The sequence below is a fragment of the Vulpes lagopus genome, chromosome 6 (genome assembly GCF_018345385.1).
Source record: "Vulpes lagopus strain Blue_001 chromosome 6, ASM1834538v1, whole genome shotgun sequence".
NCBI lineage: Eukaryota > Metazoa > Chordata > Mammalia > Carnivora > Canidae > Vulpes > Vulpes lagopus.
The window spans coordinates 78,148,443-78,161,040 of NC_054829.1; positions in this window are offsets into that span (position 1 = coordinate 78,148,443).

A 12,598-nucleotide genomic window follows, 5' to 3' on the forward strand; every position below is an offset into this window, starting at 1 on the left:
CTCCTCATACATCTATTTCTTTATTTTCAAACTTTCATCATAATTTTGCCCTAGACATATTTCTTTTTTTTTCTAAGATTTTATTTATGTATTTGACAAAGACAGCTAGAGAGCACAAACAGGGGGAGCAGCAGAGAAAGAGGGAGCAGCAGGCTCCCCGCTGAGTAGGGAGCCTGATGCAGGGCTTGATCCCAGGATCCTGGGACCATGACCTGAGCCAAAGGCAGATGCTTAACTGACTGAGCTACCCAGGTGCCTCTAGATGTATTTCTTATAAATAGAATATAGATAAGTTCCATCCTTTAAAAGGAACTCTTATCCATTCGTATTTATTGTGCTTACTGATATGGTTTTTTAAGTTTTTATTCAAATTCCACTTAGTAAGCATACAATGTAATATTAGTTTTAGGTGTACAATATAGTGATTCAAACTTTCCATACAACACCAGTGCCCACCATAACAATTGCATTTCTTAATCCCCATCATCTGTTTAACCCATCCCCCTCCACCTCCACTCTGATAACCATCATTTTTTTTCTATAGTTAAGAGTCCATTTTTGGGGGCAGCCCAAGTGGCTTAGTGGTTTAGCACCACCGTCAGCCCAGGGCATGATCCTTGATACCCAGGATCAAGTCTCACGTTGGGCTCCCTGCATGGAGCCTGCTTCTCCCTCTGCCCGTGTCTCTGCCTCTCTGTGTGTGTGTGTCTCTCATGAATAAATTAATTTTTAAAAATCTTTTTAAAAAAAGAGTCCATTTTTTGGGTTGCCTTTCTCTCTTTTTCCCCTTTGCTTGTTTGTTTCTTAAATTTCACATATGAGTGAAATCATATAGTATTTGTCTTTCTCTGACTTATTTTGCTTAGCATAATACTTTCTAGCTCCGTACATGTCATTGCAAATGATAATTCTTTCCTGTGGCTGAGTAATATTCCATTATATATGTAAATGTAAATATTTATATACCATATCTTCCCTTTTTTATCCATTCATCGGTCAATGGACACTTGGGGATTTCCATAATTTGTCTATTATAGTTAATGCTGCAATAAACATCAGGGTGCATATATCCCTTTGAATTAGAATTTTTGTCTTCTTTGGGTAAATACCTATCTATGCAATTCCTGGATTGTAGGGTAGTTCTAGTTTTAACTTTTTGAGGAAGCTCTATACTGTTTTCTAGTGTGGCCATACAAATTTACAATCCCACCAATAGTGCAAGAGATTTCCCCTTTCTCCAGATACTTAGCAACACCCATTTCTCCTTGTGTTGTTGATTTTAGCCATTCTAAAATGATATCTCATTGTAGTTTTGATTTGTATTTTCCTGATGATCAAAAAAAGTCCTAGAGGAAACACAGGCAGTAACCTATTTGACATTGGCCATAGAAACTTCTTTCTAGGGCAGCCCGGGTGGCTCAGCAGTTTGGCGCTGCCTTCAGCCCAGGGCGTGATTCTGGAGACCCAAGATAGAGTCCTGCATCGGGCTCCTTGCATGGAGTCGGCTTCTCTCTCTGCCTATGTCTCTGCCTCTCTCTGTGTGTCTCTCATGAATAAGTAAATAAAATCTTAAAAAAAAAAAGACTTCTTTCTAGGCAAGGGGAAAAAGCAAAAATAAACCTTTGAGACTTCAAAATAAAAAACTGCACAGCAAAGGAAACAATCAGCAAAACTAAACGAGAGTCTAAGGAGTGGGAGAAGATATTTGCAAATGACATATCTGATAAATGCCACACTTATCCCCTCAAGAAAGAGCTTGTTGTCCAAGTTAGTCAACAGTCTTCAGCTTCAGAGTTTCCATCAATGGTAAAACAGCCTTAGTATGCAAAAATATAAGAAACTTATAAAAGTCAACATCCAAAAAACAAATAATCCAATTAAAATGGGCAGAAGATATGAATATTCATTTTTCCAAAGAAGACATACTGATTTCAAATATTTTTACCATCTTCTTTTATGCTTTTGATTTATCATGCTCACTGGTTTCTTTTTATCACATTTCCTAATATTCATGGATTTGATTGTTCTGTTGTTTATTTTGCCTTTAGTGATTTGGGAAATGTCATTTATTGTGGTCTGGGGTACTTATAAATTTTGGCTTTCTGGTTCTCCTTCTTTTGGTTGCTGAGGAAACTTCTTCCCTCAACCCATTTACTCCATGTGGTGCTCTTCCTCACCTTACCCACACCTCCTCCAACACAGAAACGGGCAGGTCAACTCAGGTCGGCTAGTCAGAGAAACTCCTGTCTGGCCATAAAAACTGGGTCAAGAATGAGCCCATCCTTGATCAGAATCTTCCCTGAATCAAAATGACTATACCATCCTCCACGATAAGACACAAATTTGGTATTTCTATTCTCATCTCCCTCCACTGAAATCTCTACTTTGCTGAAATCATTTTGAATTTTAATTATGTTTTTGAGGCTTTCATATTATACTTATTCTATTTTCATGATAAACAATTCTTTATTAAGATTTATGTCCAAATTAACATATCTTTGTATGTATCTATAAGTTTACTAGTTTCTTTGCTGAATACTATTTCTTGTAACTCACGTCTTCCTTTTTTTTTTTTTTTTAAAGGTAATTTATTTGTAGGAATATATCTTGGAGTTTTTCAGAAAGATTGAGTGAGCAGTAAAGTTTCTGAATACTTAGCTAAATAAAATTCCTCATTTGTTTTCACATTTTAGTGATGATTTATTTCCCTTTGTATGAAATTTGCATAAAATTTAGGTTCAAATCCTTTTCCTTTAGAACTCTATAGAAATTATTCCATTGACTTTTTGTATCCCATGGTGAAGATAAAAAATATAAACCCACGTGACTCTTGATCATTTAGGACTACCTTATATAAATAAATTTATTTCTGGAGCTGAGAGATCTTACTTGAATGATCTTAAGTGTTTCCTTTTTCATTATTCCTGCTTGGGATTAAATCTAAAGATTCTGGGTAGCCCCGGTGGCTCAGCGGTTTAGCGCCGCCTGCAGCCCAGGGCGTGATCCTGGAGACCCTGGATCGAGTCCCACATTGGGTTCTCTGCCTGGTGCCTGCTTCTCCTTCTGCCTGTGCCTCTGCCCCTCTCTCTCTCTCTCTCTGTGTCTCTATGAATGAATAAATAAAATCTTAAAAAAAAATCTAAAGATTCTGTTGTTCCCTTGGCTCAAAGAAAATTTCCTTCATTTTTATTTTTTATTAGTATGTTTTTGTTTAAGCATTTATTAATATTGTTAAGACTTTTTAAATAATTTGTAAATAACATACTTACTGTATTCAATTACAATAAGACACAACTTATAGTCACTCCATAGTCCTTTTTAGCTCCCCATGTTCACGTGGAGATGTGCCACACTTATCCCCTCAAGAAAGAGCTTGTTGTCCAAGTTAGTCAACAGTCTTCAGCTTCAGAGTTTCCGTCAATGGTAAAACAGTCTCATTCAAAGGCATGCCTTCCTAATATGATTCACATTTAATGACTTAATTGAGTTGGGCCCCAAAGTGATTTATAACCTCTGGAAATGAACATGCTGCAAAGGTTCTAATGGTATTGGCCAAGGTGTTATCATGCCCTCATCTCATTTTATTTTATTTTTTAAAGATTTTATTTATTTATTTGGCAGAGAGAGAGAACAAGAGAGCACAAGGGCAGAGGGAGAGGGAGAAGCAGGCTCCCCGAGGAACAGAGAGCCCAATCAATGCAGGGCTTGATCCCAGGACCCTGGGGTCAGGACCTGAGCCAAAGGCAGATGCTAAACTAACTGAGCCACACAGGCACCCCCCTCATCATATTTTAACTACCTCTTCTGTCCAGTTCTGTTTTCTTTCCCTGAGATGATTCCTAAAATACACTCTGCCTTCTAAATTTGTGCTTAGCACTGCTTGAAGAGAACTTAGCTTAGAAAAGTTGGTGGCAGAAATGGTATGAGAAAGTAGGTAATATGGTGGTGTTTTGGATATGGATTATTCTCTGGCCAGTTAGCAATAAAGACCTCATCACTGGTGGTAGGCAGAGTACAGATAATCCCTGGCTTAAGAGATAATTATTAAAACTCTCAGTGATGAATTAGAATGGTATACCCAATGATAGGGAATATACTAGCTGGTGCGATTTATTAAGCATTTGAGAAGTGTAAGAGAAATAGTTGCTCTAAAGGCAATGAAATTGGATGGCTCTTGCCATTGGCTTTTAAGCCATTGATACCTGATTAATGTTTCTTAAAGCACAATGTCTACTGGGAACTTATGAAAACTACAAATTCTGTGACTCCAGCACAGACTTATACAATAAGAAACTCTGGATATGGAATCCAGTCATTTGACTTTTAATAAGCCTTCCATATTATTCTGATGCTAAAGCTTTATAATCAGTCCTGTAAAAAAAAAAAATAAAGAGCAGGAAAAGCTGTAGGCGTTAAAGGAAAAATGGAAGTTAAGCATGAAAGCCAGAGGGCTGCCTTTAAGCTTAGAAAGAGGCTCCTATCTCCTGCAGTCTCAGAAAGCTGTGGACCAGAGCTAAGAATAGTGGCTGAGCTCCAGAGAATGTTTAACTCTCAACCAAGGTAAGTCTGTTATGCCAAGGTCAGGGCCTTATGATGAGAACATCTCTTCAAATGTCCTTCCAAATTTTGAACTCTCAGAATTCTCTGATTTTGCAGCATTAGGTCACCCCACCATATTAAAAGTTAGCATTTCTCCCTTGTCTGAAGACAATTTAGAGGCTCCTTCCAGGCAAGACATTCAGTGGCAGCAGGAGCCTGCTCAGCTTTGGTAAGTGCGAGTCCATGCTATTAGACTAATGCATAACCATTATCTCTCCCACCGTGACCATTCCTTGAATGTGGCCATGTGCAAGCACTGAGTTGGCCAATGACCAAGACTGGCTGATGTTAAATGGCCTGGTTCCCTCAGGATCTACTTCCACATCCTTTCACGGGAACTATATCTTGAGTTAAGTAATCCAAAACAAAGTGTATGCTAGGCCTGTTAAGGGAGGAAAGGAATTCCACCAGACAAGCTGTAGATCTAGCCAACATGTACCTGCAGGAGCTGCTACACTGAGACTAAATCTGAGAGTGCTTGATCAGCTGGTAAGAACATAAGATTGAATAGTGGAGGGTTTATTGATTTGAGGGCATGTGCCCAAGATACAAAATTTAATGCCCTGGCAAAGTCCCTAGGAGATGGTATGGACTTACTCCTAGGATGACTTCTAGAAACATAATAAAATTATTGTTTGGGGGGGGGAGCGGGGCAAGCTGGTGGAGGAGGAGGGTCCCCAACTCACCTGTCCCCACCAACTTACCTAGATAACTTTCAAATGATCCTAAAAATCTACAAATTAGGCCTGAGATTTAAAAAGAGAACAGTGTTCCAGCTGTTCCAGAGAGAAGAGTTTGCACTTCTAACAAGGTAGGAAGACGGACAAAAGGAAAGAAAGAAAGAAAGAAAGAAAGAAAGAAAGAGAGAATGAGAGAAAGAAAGAAAGAAGAATCAAGCGGGGGAGGGGCTCCCGCGAGGAGCTGGGCTAAGGCCGAGCAGGGAGAGCCTCCAGGACAGGAAAGCGCCACCCTGGAGAAGCAGGAGCTTTTAAAAATCTGCACCGGATTCTTTCTAGAGGGAGAGGCGCTCAGCAGGGAACTCAGGCAGAACCACAGGAGGGCCATTGGGGCCTCCAGATTCCCGGGGTCACTAACAGAGGACCTGCACCCTAGGGGAGAGCGTGCCCACACCGAGCTCCCAAAGGGGCTGGAGCACGTACCCAGCAGGGCCTCGGGAGCAGTTCAGGCGGGGGGCTCTGGGCAGAGGGGGCTGCGCGGCCCGGGAGCACGATTCCAGTGACCCAGGCCCCGGAACCCAGGGTGTGGTGTGACACAGCCCAGGATCCTGCACTTCCCCTGGGACAGGAGGAGGTAGGGAGGGCACAGGTCAGTGAGGACGCTTCTGCCACTGGGCGGTCCCCAAGCTGTGCAAGTCAGCGCCCCCTGACCCCTGAGCATCCAGGCCAGTGTGGACTGTGAGACTGCGGGTGGTTACTAGCGGAGCTGACTCTAGGGCTGGAGAGCTGGCCGCCGCCAGTGGTGGTGTTCCTCCTGGTGTCACCCTGTGCCTGGGAGGGCAGGGCTTCCAGGAAACAGGGGCCTCACAGGATAAACAGCTCCCACTGAGACATGCACCTGACAGGGGACCGGGCAGCGCCCTCAGGTGGACACACCTGAGAATCAACACAGCAAGCCCCTCCCCCAGAAGACCGGCTGAGGGACAGGGGAAGAGCAAGTTGTTGACTGAGCAGCTCTGGAAGCTCCAGGGGGAAGTCGAGGGATTTATACAGTATATAGAACCAGAGGATATCCCTCCTTGTTTTTTGTTTTTGTTTTTGTTTTTGTTTGTTCTTTTTCTTTTTTCTTTTTTTTCTCTTTTTTTCTCTTTTTTTCTTCCTTTTTCCAGTACAACTCATTTTTAGCCACTCTGCACTAAGCAAAATGACTAGAAAGAAGAACTCACCACGAAAGAAAGAATCAGAAACAGTACTCTCTCCCACAGAGTTATAGAATTTGGATTACAATTAAATGTCAGAAAGCCAATTCAGAAGCACATTTATAAAGCTACTGGTGGCTCTGGAAAAAAGCATAAAGGATTCAAGAGACTTCGTGACTACAGAATTTAGATCTAATCAGGCTGAAATTAAAAATCAATTAAATGAGATGCTATCCAAACTGGAGGTCCTAACCATGAGGGTTGATGAGATAGAAGAAAGAGTGAGTGACATAGAAGACAAGTTGATGGCAAGGTAGGAAGCTGAGGAAAAAAGAGAAAAACAATTAAAGACCATGAGGAAAGGTTAAGGGAAATAAAAGCCTCAGAAGGAAAAAATTTACATTTAATTGGGGTTCCAGAGGGTGCCGAAAGGGACAGAAGTCCAGAAAGCATATTTGAACAAATCATAGCTGAGAACTTGCTTAACTTGGGAAGGGAAATAGGTATTCAGATCCAGGAGATAGAGAGATCCCCTCCTAAAATCAATAAAAAACCATTCAACACCTCAACATCTAATAGTGAAACTTGCAAATTCCAAAGATAAAGAGAAAATCCTTAAAGCAGCAAGAGACTAGAGATCCCTAACTTACACGGGGAGAAATATGAGATTAACAGCAGACCCCTCCACAGAGACCTGACAGGCCAGAAAGGGCTGGCAGGATATATTCAGAGTACTAAATGAGAAGAACATGCAGCCAAGAATACTCTATCCAGCAAGGCTCTCATTCAGAATAGAAGGAGAGATAAAGAGCTTCCAAGATGGCAGAAACTGAAAGAATATGTGACCACCAAACTAGCTCTGCAAGAAATATTAAGGGGGAATCCTGTAAAAGAAAGAGGACGCCCAAAGAAATAACCCACAAAAACAAGGACTGAATAGGTATCATGATGACACTAAATTCATATCTTTCAATAATAACTCTGAATGTGAATGGGCTTAATGATTCCATCAAAAGACGCAGGGTTTCAGACTGGATAAAAAAGCAAGACCCATCTATCTGCTGTCTACAAGAGACCCATTTTAGACCTAAGGATACCTACAGCCTGAAAATGAAAGGTTGGAGAACTATTTACCATTCAAATGGTCCTTAAAAGAAAGCAGGGGTAGCAATCCTCATATCACATAATTTAAAGTTTATCCCAAAGACTGTAGTGAGAGATGAAGAGGGACACTAAATCATACTTAAAGGATCTATCCAACAAGAGTACCTAACAATCATTAATATCTATGCCCCTAATGTGGGAGCTGCCAAGTATATCAATTAATAACCAAAGCTAAGATATATTTAGATAATAATACACTTATACTGGGAGACTTCAACATGGTGGTTTCCACAAATGACAGATATTCTAAGCACAACATCTCCAAAGAAATGAGAACTTTAAATGATACACTGGACCAGATGGATTTCACAAATATTTACAGAACTTTACATCCAAACTCAACTGAATACACATTCTTCTCAAGTGCACATGGAACTTCATCCAGAATAGACCATATACTGGATCACAAATCAGGTCTTAACTGATACCAAAAGATTGGGATTGTCCCCTGCATATTTTCAGACCATAATGCTTTGAAACTAGAACTCAATCACAAGAAGAAATTTGGAAGAAATTGAAACACGTGGAGGTTAAAGACCATGCTGCTAAAAGATGAAAGGGTCAACCAGGAAATTAGAGAAGAATTAAAAAGATTCATGGAAACTAATGAGAATGAAGATACAACTGTTCAAAATCTTTGGGATATAGCAAAAGCAGTCCTGAGAGGGAAATACGTTACAATACAAGCCTCTCTCAAAAAACTGGAAAAACTCAAGTACACAAGCTAACCTTGTACCTAAAGGAACTGGAGAAAGAACAGCATATAAAACCTACACCTAGCAGAAGAGAGTTAATAAAGATTTGAGCAGAACTCAATGAAATACAGATCAGAAGAACTGTAGAACAGATCAACAAAACCAGGAGTTGGTTCTTTGAGAGAATTAATAAAATAGATAAGCCATTAGCCACCCTTATAAAAAAAAAGAGAAAAGACTCAAATTAATAAAATCATGAATGAAAAAGGAGAGATCACAACCAATACCAAGGAAATACAAACGATTTTTAAAACATATTATGAGCATCTATATGCCAATAAATTAGGCAATCTAGAAGAAATGGAAGAATTTCTGGAAAACCACAAACTACCAAAACTGGATCAGGAAGAAATAGAAAACCTGAAGAGGCTGATAACCAGGGAGGAAATTGAAGCAGTCATCAAAAACCTCCCAAGACCAAAAAGTCCAGGGCCAGAAGGCTTCCCAGGGGAATTCTATCAAATGTTTAAAGAAGAAACCATACCTATTCTACTAAAGCTGTTCCAAAAGATAGAAAGGGATGGGATACTTCCAAACTTGTTCTATGAGGCCAGCATCACCTTAATTCCAAAACCAGACAAAGACCCCACCAAAAAGGAGAATTACAGACCAATATCCCTGATGAACATGGATGCAAAAATTCTCAACAAGATACTAGCCAATAGGATCCAAGAGTACATTAAGAAGATTATTCACTATGACCAAGTGGCATTTATCCCCGGGATGCAAGGCTGGTTCAACACCTGTAAAACAATCAATGTGATAGATCACATCAACAAGACAAAAAACAAGCATATGATCCTCTCAATAGGGAACCCTGGGTGGCGCAGCGGTTTGGCGCCTGCCTTTGGCCCAGGGCGCGATCCTGGAGACCCGGGATCGAATCCCACGTCAGGCTCCCGGTGCATGGAGCCTGCTTCTCCCTCTGCCTGTGTCTCTGCCTCTCTCTCTCTCTCTCTCTCTCTCTCTCTCTGTGACTATCATAACAAAAAAAATGATCCTCTCAATAGATGCAGAGAAAGCATTTGACAAAATACAACATCCATTCCTGATCGAAACTCTTCAGAGTGTTGGGATAGAGGGAACATTCCTTGGCATCTTAAAAGCCATCCATGAAAAGCCCACAGCAGATATCATTCTCAATGGGGAAACACTGGGAGCCCTTCTCCTAAGATCAGGAATGTGACAGAGATGTCCACTCTCACCACTGCTATTCAACATAGTACTAGAAGTCCTAGCCTCAGCAATCAGGCAACAAAAAGAATAAAGTCATTCAAATTGGCAAAGAAGAAGTAAAATTCTCCCTCTTTGCAAATGACATGATACTATACGTAGAAAACCCTAAAGACTCCACCCCAAGATTGCTAGAACTCATACAGCAATTTGGCAGTGTGGCAGGATACAAAATCAATGCCCAGAAATCAGTAGCATTTCTATACACTAGCAAGGAGACTGAAGAAAGAGAAATTAAGAGTCAATCCCATTTACAATTGCACCCAGAAGCATAAGATACCTAGGCATAATCCTAACCAAAGAGGTAAAGGATCTATACCCTAAAAACTACAGAACACTTCTGAAAGAAATTAAGGAAGACACAAAGAGATGGAAAAATATTCCACGGATATTTCCATGGATTGAAGAATTAACATTGTGAAAATGTCAACACTACCCAGGGCAATTGACACACTTAATGCAATCCCTCTCAATATACCATGGACTTTCTTCAGAGAGTTGGAACAGATCATCTTAAGGTTTGTGTGGAATCAGAAAAGACCCCAAATAACCAGTGGAATATTAAAAAAGAAAACCAGAGAAAATGGCAGAAAACCATAACAATGCCAGATTTCAGGTTGTACTACAAGGCTGTGATAATCAAGACAGTGTGGTACTGGCACAAAAACAGACACATAGATCAATGGAACAGAATAGAGAACCCAGAAATGGGCCCTCAACTCTAGGTCAACCAATATTCGACAAAGCAGGAAAAACTCTCTACTGGAAAAAGGACAGTCTCTTCACTAAATGGTTCTGGGAAAATTGGACAAGCCATGTGCAGAAGAATGAAACTAGGCCATTCTCTTACACCATACATCAAGATAAACTCAAAATGGATGAAAGATCTAAATGTGAGACAAGAATCCATCAAAATCCTAGAGGACAACACAGGCAACACCCTTTTTATTTATTTATTTTTTAAATTTTTATTTATTTATGATAGTCACAGAGAGAGAAAGAGTGAGAGGCAGAGACATAGGTAGAGGGAGAAGCAGGCTCCATGCACTGGGAGCCTGATGTGGGATTCGATCCCGGGTCTCCAGGATCACGCCCTGGGCCAAAGGCAGGCGCCAAACCACTGCGCCACCCAGGGATCGGCAACACCCTTTTTAAACTTGGCCACAGCCACTTCTTGCAAGATACATCCATGAAGGCAAGGGAAACAAAAGCAAAAATGAATTATTGGGACTTAATCAAGATAAAAAACTTCTGCACAGCAAAAGAAACAGTCAAGAAAACTAAAAGACAACCTACAGAGTTGGAGAAGGTATTTGTAAATGACATATCAGATAAAGGGCTAGTATCCAAGATCTGTAAAGAACTTATTAAATTCAACAGCAAAGAAACAAACAATCCAATCATGAAGTGGGCGAAAGACATGAACAGAAATTTCACCAAAGAAGACATACACATGGCCAACAAGCACATGAGAAAATGCTCTACATCACTTGCCATCAGTGAAATACAAATCAAAATCACAATGAGATACCACCTCGCACCAGTGAGAATGGTAAAAATTAAGAAGATAGGAAACCACAAATGTTGGAGAGGAATGTGGGGAATGGGGGACCCTCTTGCACTCTTGGTGGAAATGTGAACTGGTACAGCCTCTCTGGAAAACAGTGTGGAGGTTCCTCAAAGAGTTCAAAATAGACCTGCCCTACGACCCAGCAATTGCACTGCTGGGGATTTACCCCAAAGATACAGATGCAGTGAAATGGCAGGACACCTGCACCCCAATGATCATAGCAGCAATGTCCACAATAGCCAAACTGGAAGGAGCCTCGGTGTCCATCGAAAGATGAATGGATAAAGAAGATGTGGTCTATGTATACAATGGAATATTCCTCAGCCATTAGAAATGACAAATACCCACCATTTGCTTCAACATGGATGGAACTGGAGGGTATTATGCTGAGTGAAGTAAGTCAATTGGAGAAGGACAAACATTATCTGGTCTCATTCATTTGGGGAATATAAAAAATAGTGAAAGAGAATAAAGGGAAAAGGAGAGAAAATGAGTGGGAAATACCAGTGAGGGTGACAGATCATGAGAGACCTTAACTCTGGGAAATGGACAAGGGGTGGTAGAAAGGGAGGTGGGCGGGGAGGTTGGGGTGACTGAGTGATGGGCACTGAGGGGGTTACTTGACAGGATGAGCACTGGGTGTTATGCTATATGCTGGCAAATTGAACTCCAATAAAAAAAATTTTTAAGTGATCGTTCACAAATTATATGAATGTGAAATGCCAGGCTTACTGTGGGAGACTGTGGAGGAGGGAATTAAAATATCCTAGGAAGTGCTCATGCTGAAGTGGGTATATTATGTGAGTTGATAAGCTCTACTAGAAGATCCATTTTCCACAGGTTCACTAAGAGGACACACCACCCATCAAGGCCATAGAGAACATGCTGGTGAGAGGGTAGAAGCATCATGAAAGGTATTCTGTGGCGCCTCTCCTCTGTAAGCTGGGACTGATGGGAGGAAAGACTATTATAGAACTAGGCTGATAGGAACCCAAAACAATAGAGGCCAGGTGGCAGCACTTAACTGCTAGAAGCCAGGTGGATGTAATTATTATAATGAGCCACAGGGTTGGAATGACAGCAAAGGGAAACTAAGGAACTAATTGACCCGAAGAGGGTTATATAGATGGTTAATTGAACAGGTGACCCTGGGGGCATAATAGATGCATGCCAACATAGGTACTACTTGGTTTGTACTATCATAACAAATCCAAGATGAATGACTGGGGAGCTGAGAGAAATTACCATAATTTAAAACCATTATATTTTTGCTTGAATCCTAAACTAAATCAGTTTTCTGATCTGGGCCACATCTACTGATATGGGAGCTGGACCCACAGGAAGAAGGCCCCTGCAACATGACAGTTATCACAGTAATAATTCTTCCAAGTCTTTCTCCAA